The 12,457-nt window shown below is 38.1% G+C and overlaps 1 pseudogene; it reads right to left on the bottom strand.

Moving 5' to 3' along the window:
• Positions 1-1,287: 1,287 nt before the first annotated feature.
• LOC128106843 (uncharacterized) lies at positions 1,288-1,442 on the bottom strand (annotated as a pseudogene).
• Positions 1,443-12,457: the final 11,015 nt, after the last annotated feature.

Here is a 12,457-nt window from a genome sequence, read left to right as displayed (position 1 = left end):
GTTCTGTATGGCAACTGTGTTGCTCTGATTGGTCAATAAATAAAACACTGATTGGCCATTGGCTAGGCAGGAAGTATAGGTGGGACAAGGAGGAGAATAAAGCTGGGAAGTGGAAGGCTGAGTCAAAGAGACACTGCCAGCCGCCACGATGACAAACAGCATGTGAAGATGCCAGTAAGCCACGAGCCACATGGCAAGGTATAGATTTATAGAAATGGATTAATTTAAGCTGTAAAAAAAGTTAGCAAGAAGCCTGCCACGGCCATACAGTTTGTAACCAATATAAGTCTCTGTGTTTACTTGGTCGGGTCTGAGCGGCTGTGGGACTGGCAGGTAAGAGAGATTTGTCCTTACTATGGGCCAGGCAGGAAAACTCTAGCTACAACCAAGATTGAGCAGGACATACAGTTCTTGTGGATATTTTCTAGCATGCTGGTCTCAGGGTGAACCCCAAAGTGCTTGGGTAGTTCTGTCTCCAAAGCTTCACTGGGTGGTACCAACAAGGCCTTTTTTCTGTCCTAGCTTTGTTGGCTGCTTGCACCCTTTCTCAGCAGGTATTCCACATTCCTTGCATCTCCAAATTCCTAGTGTCTGAACTGTCTTTAGTGCTAACACCCAGCTTCCATTATTGTGCCTCAAATGTCCCTTCCCCTTTTTGCAGGGCTTTCCATGCTTAACTTTGAAATATGCATGGGAACACCCTTAAGCCTTATCTCACACATTCTGTGTCCCAAGCAAATCAGCATCACACAGATGACACTGAAATCTACTGCCTGCTTCTGCAGTAGTGGAGCGCGTGGTCCATAGATACAGTGTGTGCTGGATCCCTGGGTTTGGGTGTGAATAGAAACTTGTCTGGAGTGCTCTTGTAAGAAGAGTGCCCCTACAGAGCTGTCATCTACTTTAAGGCTTTTCAAATGAGTTTACACAGGAGAACTCTAAAGCTTATGGTGGGTGACCTGTTGGCAATTTCTGAAAGGCTCTCTGAATAACTTTTCTAGACTCCTTAATAGTGAGTTAATAATTATTGAGGACAACTTTACATGTGATCCATTTTTAGCCAGAATCAATGTTTTCCTACTCTTCCAGGGAAGGAAGACAATTCTCACTATAACTGTGGCCAAGAATATTTATAAATATTACAGTTGGCATCCTGGGTTACACTGAATTTACCACCTTCAGATTACTGACTGTAGCACCTCTAAAGTCTCAGAGTATGAACAAAATATACAGGAATTTTGTAGCATCAAATAACATGCAGTTTCTTATCCATTCTTTTTTTTTTTTAAGGGGAGAAGATGAGCACAGTCCCTCATTACCACAAATTATGCAGTTGAATTTCCCACATTTGGAGAAATCATAGGAGTCAGCACATCCACAGTGCAATGGATAAGCCTCGCCCTGGGAAGGTGATCATGGTATTTTCCCTGCCAGGTAAGTACTTCTTATCCATTCCTAATAGTCCTTATTTTTGTTGGAAATTTCATGAGCACAGTCTTAGTGTCCACATGCCTGTTGGCATGATGAACTTCCATGACTCCACCAAAATCTCCCATAAAGCTCTGCTCAGTAGTCTAGGGATTCTTATCCATATCTCCATGCTACTCTGTATACCTCATCCAAAGTTCTTCCATGGGCTTCTGAATTATATTTTCAAGGAGAGTCAGAGGAATGACTCCACTTCTCAATGACAATTTCATATTTTTATTGTTGTTGTTGTGACAAATTACCTGCTCCAAATAACTTCGAGGAGTGTAGTTGGAAGTTTTCCTGTGTCCTGGCCAGCTGGTGGTTGGGACAAATCTCTTCTACTTGTGTCCTCCAAGTAAAGACACAGAGGCTTATGTTAATTATAACTGTTTGGTCACGAGCTCAGGCTTATTACTGACTAGCTTTTATACTTAAATTAACCCATAATTCTTATCTATGTTTATCAACATGGCTTCTGAGCTCTGCCTTGTCATCTTGCTTCCTTTGTGTTTGGCCGGTGACTCCTAACTCAGATTTCCTCTTCCCAAAATTCTCCTCATCTGCTTGCCCCAACTATACTTCCTGTCTGGCTACTGGCCAATCAGCATTTTATTTATCAACCAATCAGAGCAACACATATTCACAGCATACAGAATGACAGCCCACAGCAGAAGAGGCAAGCTTCATTTGGTTCAGAGTTTCATCCCATGACTGGCCTGGTCTTTGTCTTAGGCCTGTGTAAAGGCATGAGATAGTGGAAATGAGAGTATATATAAAAGGAAGATACATACATAGCAATGGCTGGAAAATACAGAGTGAGAATGCAAGGGACAGTGTCAAAATGTTCACTTCAAAGTATGTACTCAGATTGTCTCCTAGTTCTTACACCTCCCCCAAAACCATCAAATTAAGAACTGATCAATAAATTAATTTATAAGTTGTGTCCTAGCACAGAGGATCGAAAGAGCTTTCAATGTTAAATCCAGCAGCTAGGGACCACACTTTCACCAAGAGTCTTTGAGAGAAATGTCATCATCAAAGAATCATGCTGTGGGATACTTCTACACTGTGTGAAGATGTGTCATTGTGAAGGACCAATGGCTAGGCAGGAGGAGCTTAGGCAGGACTCCTGGGGACAGAGAGGACTGGGGAAAAAGAACGATAGATTCACCAACCAGACACAAAGAAGAAAGAAGAGGTGAAAGATGGAAGATAGGTAACACCACATAGCAGAATACAGATTAATATAAATGAGTTAATGGAAGTTATAAGAGCTAGTTGAGACAAGCCTAAGATAAAGGCTGAGCTTTCATAATTAATAACATCTCTGTGTCATTATTTGGGAGCTGGTGGTACAGAGAAAGACTTGTTACAGAATCATAACAAAGAATAAATGCATGCTAATCAAAAAATCATAGTTAACAATTAAAAATCCAAAATGCAGATATATATTTTCGTAAAACATTTAATAAGATTTTTGAAAATTTTCCTTGCTGAAAACATTGATCCATTAACCTACTACAAATTTGGGGATTGATTTGTTTTAGCAAAAAACCAGACAATTACACAATTTTGGATTCTTTCTTTGCCATTCAGTAGAACTCTTTCTGATGATGAAAGTATTTTTGTGCACTGTTTAATTTTGTGGATGTGAGCTGCATATGACTCACAGAACAACTTAGACCTGCATTTTTAATTTTTCATACTAATTAACTTGTACTTGACAGGGGCTGAATTTGGCTGGCAGATATTAAGTCACTACCCCAGCTATACCTCTGTGAACCACCAAGAGATATCTACTCTCTTCCAAATAATCCAGCATTCCATTTTTCAGGTGTAAATGTTACCATACTTTAGAACACAATGAGGTAAGCTGGATGGTGGTGGCACACGCCTTTAATCCCAGCACTCGGGAGGCAGAGGCTGGCAGATCTCTGTGAGTTTGAGGCCAGTCTGGGCTACAGAGTGAGTTCCAGGAAAGGTGCAAAGCTACACAGAGACCCTGTCTGGAAAAAAACAAAACAAAACAACAAACAAAAAAACCCAAACCAAAACACAGAAAAGAACACAATGAGGCACATTGGGCCACTCCAAATATTGGATGACTTTATAAGTACAGATACATAAAATCTCCATGGCCTTTTAAAAAGCAACTTGTCTAGTTGTTAATGTTGACTGCATAGCTACAAAAAGTTTCAATTTATAAAGGCTGTAGAATAATGTTCCTAGCTCCAGGAAACCATCCTCTCCTGCTGGTGGAAGCAAGAGTGCAGAGGCACATGGCCACCATGCAAGGCCTGCCGATAGCAGGGACTGTGAGCTACTGTAGGTATGGGGTTTTGTTTGAGCCTGATATTGATGAATACAATGAATAGAAATCAAGTAAAACCAGCCCTACACAACTATGACTGTTACCACTGAGTGCGTACACACAACAAAAATTGAACACATAAATAGAGTATTATAAGATAAAATAACATCCATAAAAGTTGTTCATTAAAGCAAAACATAAAACCACATAGTATTAAGTTGATAAAAGCTATAAATAAAGTAAAAATATATTGACTAAGTGAAGTAATTTAAAAAGTTATTTTAGAAGAGCTGTTCTCTCGAATAACTCACTTGAATAACATCACAAGAGCCTCTCTCACTGTTACTGCAGCCATGCTGATAGAGAAGAGAAAGACCCACTGCTAGACTTCATGAAACATCCCCAAAGCAGCCTGCTGAGCTGCTGAGAAGAAATGACTGGCCCAATGAGTCCCAGGTAGTTTTTTCCTTCCATCCAGAAAGTGTCCTCTCCCACCACACCTGCAGAAGCAGGTGCAGACAGGTTATAAAAGGCAACTTGACTGTTTTCCTGCCAGATCAAAGTACTGTCTGGATTGGAAAAACAGAAAAATATCTGGAAAATAGGAGATTTAACTGAAGGTGGCCTTTGGGGACAGTAACAACAGATGTGCTGAAAATTCATGAATGTTTCACTATAAATGTTCTCTTGTTCATCTGTTACATAAGGAATTTTACAGGACCAGGCACCATGTCACAGTTCTTGCTTACTTAGAACAACTGGCCAAATTAGAAAGCTCAGGAAAATAAGATAAAGGGATATGTGTTGCTAGACTTATGTTCAGTTTATGAATCCATAGGAGAGCACAGGCATCCTAAAAACTCATATATTCAAACAAAGAATCTTTTTTATATATGACCTTTTCATGGGACACACATACTCCAACACAGTTACAAAATGGTGAAATTAGTTCTTGGTGGTCCACTGACTCTATTCTTTTATCAGTTAATGTATTCTATGGACAATGAGTTTCACAGGCCCCAAGAAGAGGAATTGCTAATATTTGCTTGGAGCACAGACAAGAATGTTTTTACAGCTTTCCTAAATGTCTGCACAAATTAGATTGTACTTTATATCTAGAGCTAAACAAGCCAAGGTAGAGAGAGTCCTAGAGTATTCCTTTATCCACTACCTCTTCTCCACCAAAGCATGTAAAGCCTGAATATGAAATCTGTACAGTTAACAGTGTTATCAAATAAAGGCGATTGTGCACTATTCAGTATCTACTTCAAACATGCTTAGTATATGGAATCTGAGGTACAAGAGGTCTAAAACATGGATTTTCAAACACACTCATAAAGTGGAAAATAATGGATTCAACGAAACTGCTGCTTTCTTAAAATAAAAACACTTAACTGACCATAAGGGACTTTTGAACAACATATAGACTTTAGTAATTATAATTCAAATCTACCACAAAGCTAATGCATTTAGCAAAACAATGCTATATAAAATACTAACCCAACGGAAGAAGAGAAAATTCTGAATTTTTGAGAATTCAGGCAAACATTCCTCAAGACTTATAATCAACAATTGCTATTTTGTCATGATTATTTCATATCTATGTTGACTATTATTTTGAGAAGTGAGAAAATGTATGATATTAAAGTTATACCTAAAATTAACAAAGAAAAATGAAAAGGAAAGTGTTGACACAAGTTTTCCTGGTCCCAACACAGCTCCTGCAGCCACTCAGGCCCAAGTAAACACATAGAGACTTATATTACTTATAAACTCTATGGCCATGGCAGGCTTCTTGCTATCTAATTCTTATATCTTAACTTAACCCATTTCTATTAATCTATAAGTTGCCCCATGGCTTGTGGTTTACCAGTACTTTACATCTTGTTTCTCATGGTGGTGGCTGGCAGCATCTCCTGACTCAGTCTTCCTGTTCCCACAATTCTCTTCTCTGCTTGCCCTGCCTATACTTCCTGTCTGGCTACTGGCCAATCATCATTTATTTATACAGAGAAATATTCATAGCACTTCCCTTTATCTTTTTTTTTCAAAAAGGAAGGTTTTAACTTTAATGTAGTAAAATTACATATAACAGAACAATTATCAAGCAAGAATTACAGTTACAATATCTAGTCTATATAATATCTGGTCTATTTATATTTGGCAAAATTAAAGAAAATATTCTATCTATCTTATATTTGTGCGTCTAAGGTTTCATATCTAACTTATCTTTTATCAAGACTAAGGAAATTGTAACTATCTAATCTTCAACTACATCAAAGACCTCAGAAGGATATACTATTACCTGTGAAATGGGAGAAGGATCCAAGCAACTTTTGGGAGTCTTGTGAGAATAGACAGAGATAGCCTGCAGCCTGGACAGTCATCCAAAGTTCTGGCAGTTTCCTCTGCAAAGCACAAACCTGAAGGACCATTTTGCCAAGCAAAGTTCAGTGGTCACCTTCCTATAGGTCCTGCAGGTCCTGTTGATCAAGCAGTCCAGGCAAGAATAATTTCTTGCCCAAATGGCTATTTTTGCCAAGAAGAAGATAAACTCCATATAGAGTGTCTTTGATGCACATCCTCCTCTCTGAAGTAAATCAGTGCTGCCAGGAGCAGACATGTCTCATTGTCCAGAAAGTCCAAATTTTTAAAACATTTTAAGTGTCATATTCTGTAGGTCTTTGAAGTGTTTGAAGATCACCTATCTATCTGAAATATATCTATGTATACCTAGAAAACTTAACTAACAATGGCTACAAGTTTGACTATCATATAAGACTAATTAATCTGTATTTTTAATTATCCATTACAATCTAAATGAGTTACATAAACATAATACCTCAAATGCAAGTAGAAATATATATACAGTATAACAAAATTAAGTTTAAATTTGTGTCAATAAGCTAAAATTCATAGCAATGTAAAACATTTCAAACAAGTTGTTGCTCTTTAAAAGTAGGTTCATTAATCTACCCTTTCATTCTATGATATCTATATTATCCCCTTTTTTTCTTTAGAAAGAGATTGAATTTATAATTAACCTTCTTTAAATAAAAATAAACATTCATAAACAATATTTTGGGAATTTGGGCATAGCTTCTCATGCTGCTTCCTGCTGGGTGAGGGCACTGGCAATCTAATGGGTATCCTGAGAAAATTAAGGATTATGGTCTAGTCCTGACTGGAGTTGTCTGTGACACTACATTGTCTGAGCCAGTTGCCTTGAAACCATTCTGAATGTTGGATCATCTGGGCCATGGTGTCATTGGAGACCTTTCTGGGGGTCTTAGCTGGTCAAACCTGATGTATCTTAATCTGGAACATGCTGTGGCTATCTGTATGCTGTGAATGTGCTGCCATGACTGATTGACAAATAAAATGCTGATTGGCCAGTGGCCAGGCAGAAAGTATAAGTGGGACAAAGAGAGAAAAGAATTCTGGGAACAAGAAGGCTGAGTCAGGAGATGCTACCAGGAGATGCTGCCAGCAGCTGCCATCATGAAAAGCAATATGTGAAGGCAGAACTGAGAAAAGGTACCAAGCCATGTGGCTAAACATAAATAAGAGTTATGTGTTAATTTAAGTGTGAGATCTAGCTAGCAAGAAGCCTGAGCCATTAGGCCAAACAGTTTTAATTAATATAAGCATCTGTGTGTTTATTTGGGTCTGAGCGGCTGCGAGCCAGGGGGACCAGGAAAACTCCAGCTACAGGAACAAATCCATAGACTCTTGTTTTCTGTGGAAACAAAAGCAGAACCTCCTTTCCAAAGCAACATATCCTTAGATCCAAATTTTGAAGTCAAGGTACCTTTAAAATATACATATTGGTTTAACTGAGCAGTCTTTACAATCAAATGTTTTTCTGGAGTTAAAAATCCCAAAGATAGTGCAATCCATATTCTCTGTGTGATGTCCATCTTTATGTGGCTTATTTTTTATACTACTTTTACTTTCTCTTTAAAGACTTTATTTTTTAAACTATCTATAATATAGATAATAACTGCATATATTTCTTTTTTTCTCTCTTCCAAGTCTATGTACATTTTTACACATATTGTAGACCATTTAGAGGTTTATCCCATTTGAATCTGACTTCTTGTGAATCTATTGCTTTAAACTGCAGCATTTCCCCCCACCTCAGCTTCCCAACATGACAATGGTACATTTACCACCAGCTCTATATCTGGAAGCCATGTGCACCATCAACTCTCAGAAGCAGTGTGTCTATGCTTCTATCAACGCAGCGTGTAGCCCAGAAACCTCTTATTTTTTAACTAGCAAAAAATATATCCCCCATACAGCATAATGTGCAGCTTGGAGACACCTCTGTGTAACGTGGTATAGGTCAAGCCTGCACATGATGAACCCACCATAGAGTAGCTCAAGTCCACAGGCTGCTTCTAACTTGAGAGAGACAACTAAGAAGCTGATTTTAGCTCTGTTTTAGAATCTTATTTCTCAGATTTTAGGTGGAAACTCTTGCCAACATGTTGGGCGCCATTTGTAGCCAAAGTTATCCTCTTCCTGCCCAGCTCCCATGGCCCTGCGGCTCCTTGGATCCAAGTAAACACACAGAGACTTTATTACTTATAAACTGTATGGCCATGGCAGGCTTCTTGCTATGTAGTTCTTGTGTCTTAAATTAACCCATTTTTGTTAATCTATAAGTTGCCCCATGGCTTGTGGCTTACCAGTACTTTACATCTTGTTTCTCATGGCGGTGGCTGGCAGTATCTCCTGACTCAGCCTTCCGGTTCCCACAATTCTTTTCTCTGCTTGCCCTGCCTATACTTCCTGCCTGGCTACTGGCCCATCAGCATTTTATTTATACAGAGCGATATCCACAGCAGGAAAGAAACAAAATTCAAAGTTGACACTTTACTCTTACTGTACCTTAGTGCACTGAAATAATATTAATAGCTATTACAGGTTTTGCTCACCAAAGTCACTGATTGGAGGTTTTAGTTTGTAAGCATTTGATTATCCAGCTAAGGGACAGTCAGGTCAGGATGTGGAAAGTGTTGCATGTCATCAAAAAAACACTCAGTGCTATTAGCATTAACTCGTGCTGTAGAAAAATAATTTGTTCAAAATGATTGAATTTCCTTCTGTTTAAATCCAAAGCAAATCCAGCCAAAATGCTTGGAGTGAAAAGAATTCACTTCAGGGTTTTATGGAAACATTATTATTTTTTTTACAAGATTTCCTTAAATAAATATGTAGTCAAAAACAGTTTCTACACTTGGTGAAAATAATACAAGTATTAGTAACTAATGCTCTTTAAAAGACTCTCCTGTATCCTGGAATAATATGTGACATATCTGATCAGCTTTAAAGTTCATGGCAATTAAAAAGTAAGTTAACTTTTGTTAAGTTATTTCCTAATATTAAAGTTGTATCAGTCATTTGTTTTTATATTATGTCTTTTGTCTTGTTTGTAATGCTAGTACTTTCACAGTTTGATAAAATGCATGTGGGAATAGATTTTTGCTGATTGTTCAAAGGCTCAGAATTTTGCTAAAGAATCTTTCTTTCAGGATTTTTTTGTGGTCACTTGGATATGTGGACAGGAAAGCAGACACATGTGCATATTTTATAATGCAATCATTTAAACATTTGATGGTGTTTCCTTGACTAATGTATATTATTTTAAACCAGACAGTGGCAAAAAAAATGTTTATCATACTCAGAAGAAAACTCTATTTCCCCATTGGAAGAATTTCTATATCCTACAAATCAGAAAGATGTGCAGCTCTGATGATAAACATCATTCAAGTCAACAAACAAGCCTGGAGTTAAACCACAGAAGGCACAACTGTAAAGATAGAGCTAAACTTTACCTTTAAGTAAGCATTTAGTGGGTTAGATATGATACTTGGCTAAAGTTTTAAAAATAATTTTTCACATTGGTGATTTTTAAAGTATAATGATTGATAATATCAGATTGTGCATGTCAGTGAGTAGGGTATGAGACCCGTAAGAACTATGCTAACAATTGTATATTAATAATGAGTATAAGCCTTGAATAGTCTTTTTGCGAAATAAAATAAGAACAAATCAATGCAAAGCAACTTTTCTTACAAACAAATGGAATCTTATCCAAAAGGAAATAATTTCTATCCTATTAATAATGACATCATAAATTGACAATATTGAAAATATTAATAGCAGGAATGGCTTGACATCCCCCAATATAAATGAAATATCCTAGTATAACTTCTAAGAAAAAAGACTGTAATTATGCTAATAGCTCAAATGCAAATAGTGGAAAATCTGTATAGGAGTGATTTAGTGAGAAACAAAATTATGCATGGTCCAACTGTGACAAAATTAATAAAGTTTTCATGGTTATAATTGTATTATAGGCATGTATGAAATTGGAGTAATACATCTTGTGGGGGACCTTCTCCCACTTTTTTCCAGGGTATTCTTGAGGAATGAGGGATAAGAAAATATCAGGTAGAATGATGGCCTAGATGATGAGAGAAAGGACAGAAACACAAGATAGCACTGGGAGGACCTGGGTCAATATCTAATGGCCCAGAACTTTACTCAAAAGAGCTTTTTATAACAATGCAAAGGGGTGAGATAATAGACCTTCCCCTTGCTAGATATAGCCAAATATAGACCCTTCCAAACACCTGGTACTCAGGTCCATGGTCCAATCATCCTCTTATGCAGTCCTGCTGGGTAAAGCAAGCTCAGATATCACTAGGAAACATCTGTGGGCTCCCACAGGCCCCCCTTCTTAATATTTTAAAGGGCTCCCCATTAAGAGTTTGTAAGTAGCTGCAACAACCACAGCAATTTCTATGGCTGCCATATCTCTCAGTAAAGGAATAGAGGATGACCAAGATGGAATATCTTTTTTGAATGGGTCAAAGATGTCTATAGAAGTCTTAGCTGCACCAAGTCCTTTTTTAAATCATTAAACTCTAGATGCAACTGCATCAAACTTAAAGACTCACTTAGCTTCACCAAACATTAACAGGTTAACATAATTCTAACATAAATATTACAATAAATAATTACAATTCTCTCAAACTTACACCCTAAAACAAACTCTTAATAGAAACATTAACACTTTAAAATGTTAGCAAAAATATACTTTAAAGCAATCTCTTAGTAGAATCATTTGCATTTCTTGCTAACAAAAAATAGGATAAACTCTGATGCATCTGCATCAAACTTAAATACTCCCTTAGCTTCTCCAAACCATGGTGCATCAATATCAACAGGTTAACATGATAACTCTAACACAAATATTACTATACATAGTTACAGTTCCTACAAACCTACATCCAAAAGCAATACTCTCAATATAGCCAGTAGCAATTTAAAAACTTCAGCAAACATCCAAAAGCAATTTCTTAATAGAACTATGCAAACATAAGGTACATAAACACAACTTAACATTAGTCTACTCAAATAACAAGAAAATATTAAAGAGACTAGGGGATGTTAACTCTTCATTTTCTTTATAATTTTTTAAGCTACATCTTAAGCTTGAGTAAATAAACCCAAACTTCTCCATTTAAACAGTTCCATTTCTAACACAAAACTAGTTCCATAATTAGTTCCAGTTTTACATAAACAGTTCCACAAAACAGTTCCATTTTTAACACAAAATAGTTCATAAGTAGAGTCTAGATGCATAAGTAAAGTCAAAATTTTCCCATTGCAATTGAATCATTCCTGTCAATCTCATTTCTTATGTCCAAAAAGTTCAAAAAGAGTTCTGGTACCAGTCCTAAAGTTCTAGAAAGCTTTCTGATATCAATCTTAAGTTCCAAATATGAAGAAATCCACAACCAAAAAGGTTTTGCAGTTTTCCCGAGTGCAACAACTCAGTTCAAACCAGAGTCTCTGCACTTTGCTCTCGGCTACAGCTGTGCTTTGCAGTCTGTAGCCTTTCTAGGCAATCTGCTCCAGGGTGAAAGCTGTTAGCAGGCTTTGCCAGAGTCCTCTCAAAAGAGAGCTTTTTACAGCTGGCAAACAAACTGCACAGCTTTAGCTACTGGCTTTTACAGTCCCAGTCATTAAATATCAGATAGCAGCAAAGCCTTTGTCCCAATATGCTTTTTTACAGTCCAGGTCCTGAGGCCAAGGGCTCTCAACTGCCTCTCACTCTGGGGACTCAAGGATCCTCCCACACCTATGAACCAAGGCTTTCATACAGTAACCATAGCTCCATTTCCCAACTTCCTAGGCTCCCATTACCTGCTTCACTGATGCTCAGCACTCTGGGTCTTAGAAACCTCTGTATGCTGCTCAGCTTGCACAGCTGAATGTAGCCCCAGGGCAGCTCCATGGTTTCAGCCACACCCTGCTACTGGGAGCTTTGGCAGCTCTAGGTTCCAGCATCTTTACAGCTCAGCCTGGAACATGGCTCTGTGTCACCTTGGCATTTCTCACTGCCGTTCTTCAGCTGCCTGTCCAGCTGCTGCTCCCGCAGCATCTCTGCTGGTCTCCAGCTGCCAGGGACTCAGGGAGACAGACCTGCTCCAGGAGCTGGGATCCAAATCTCTACTGTACTCCAAGCCTCAACTTGTTCTTTGCCTCTCTTGAGGCATGTCATCTTCACTCCTCACTGAGGCTTTTTCATGGCAGAAGTCTTGCAGACCCCCTCTGCTTGTGCTGTCTCTTAGGCATCTGCCACCTTTGCTGCGCTGA

Source organism: Peromyscus californicus, unplaced genomic scaffold (assembly GCF_007827085.1).
Source record: "Peromyscus californicus insignis strain IS unplaced genomic scaffold, ASM782708v3 Scaffold_9__1_contigs__length_137607984, whole genome shotgun sequence".
In the NCBI taxonomy this organism is placed as follows: Eukaryota; Metazoa; Chordata; class Mammalia; order Rodentia; family Cricetidae; genus Peromyscus; species Peromyscus californicus.
Note: the sequence above shows the minus strand (reverse complement) of the source record. Positions and strands in the feature narration are given on the sequence as shown.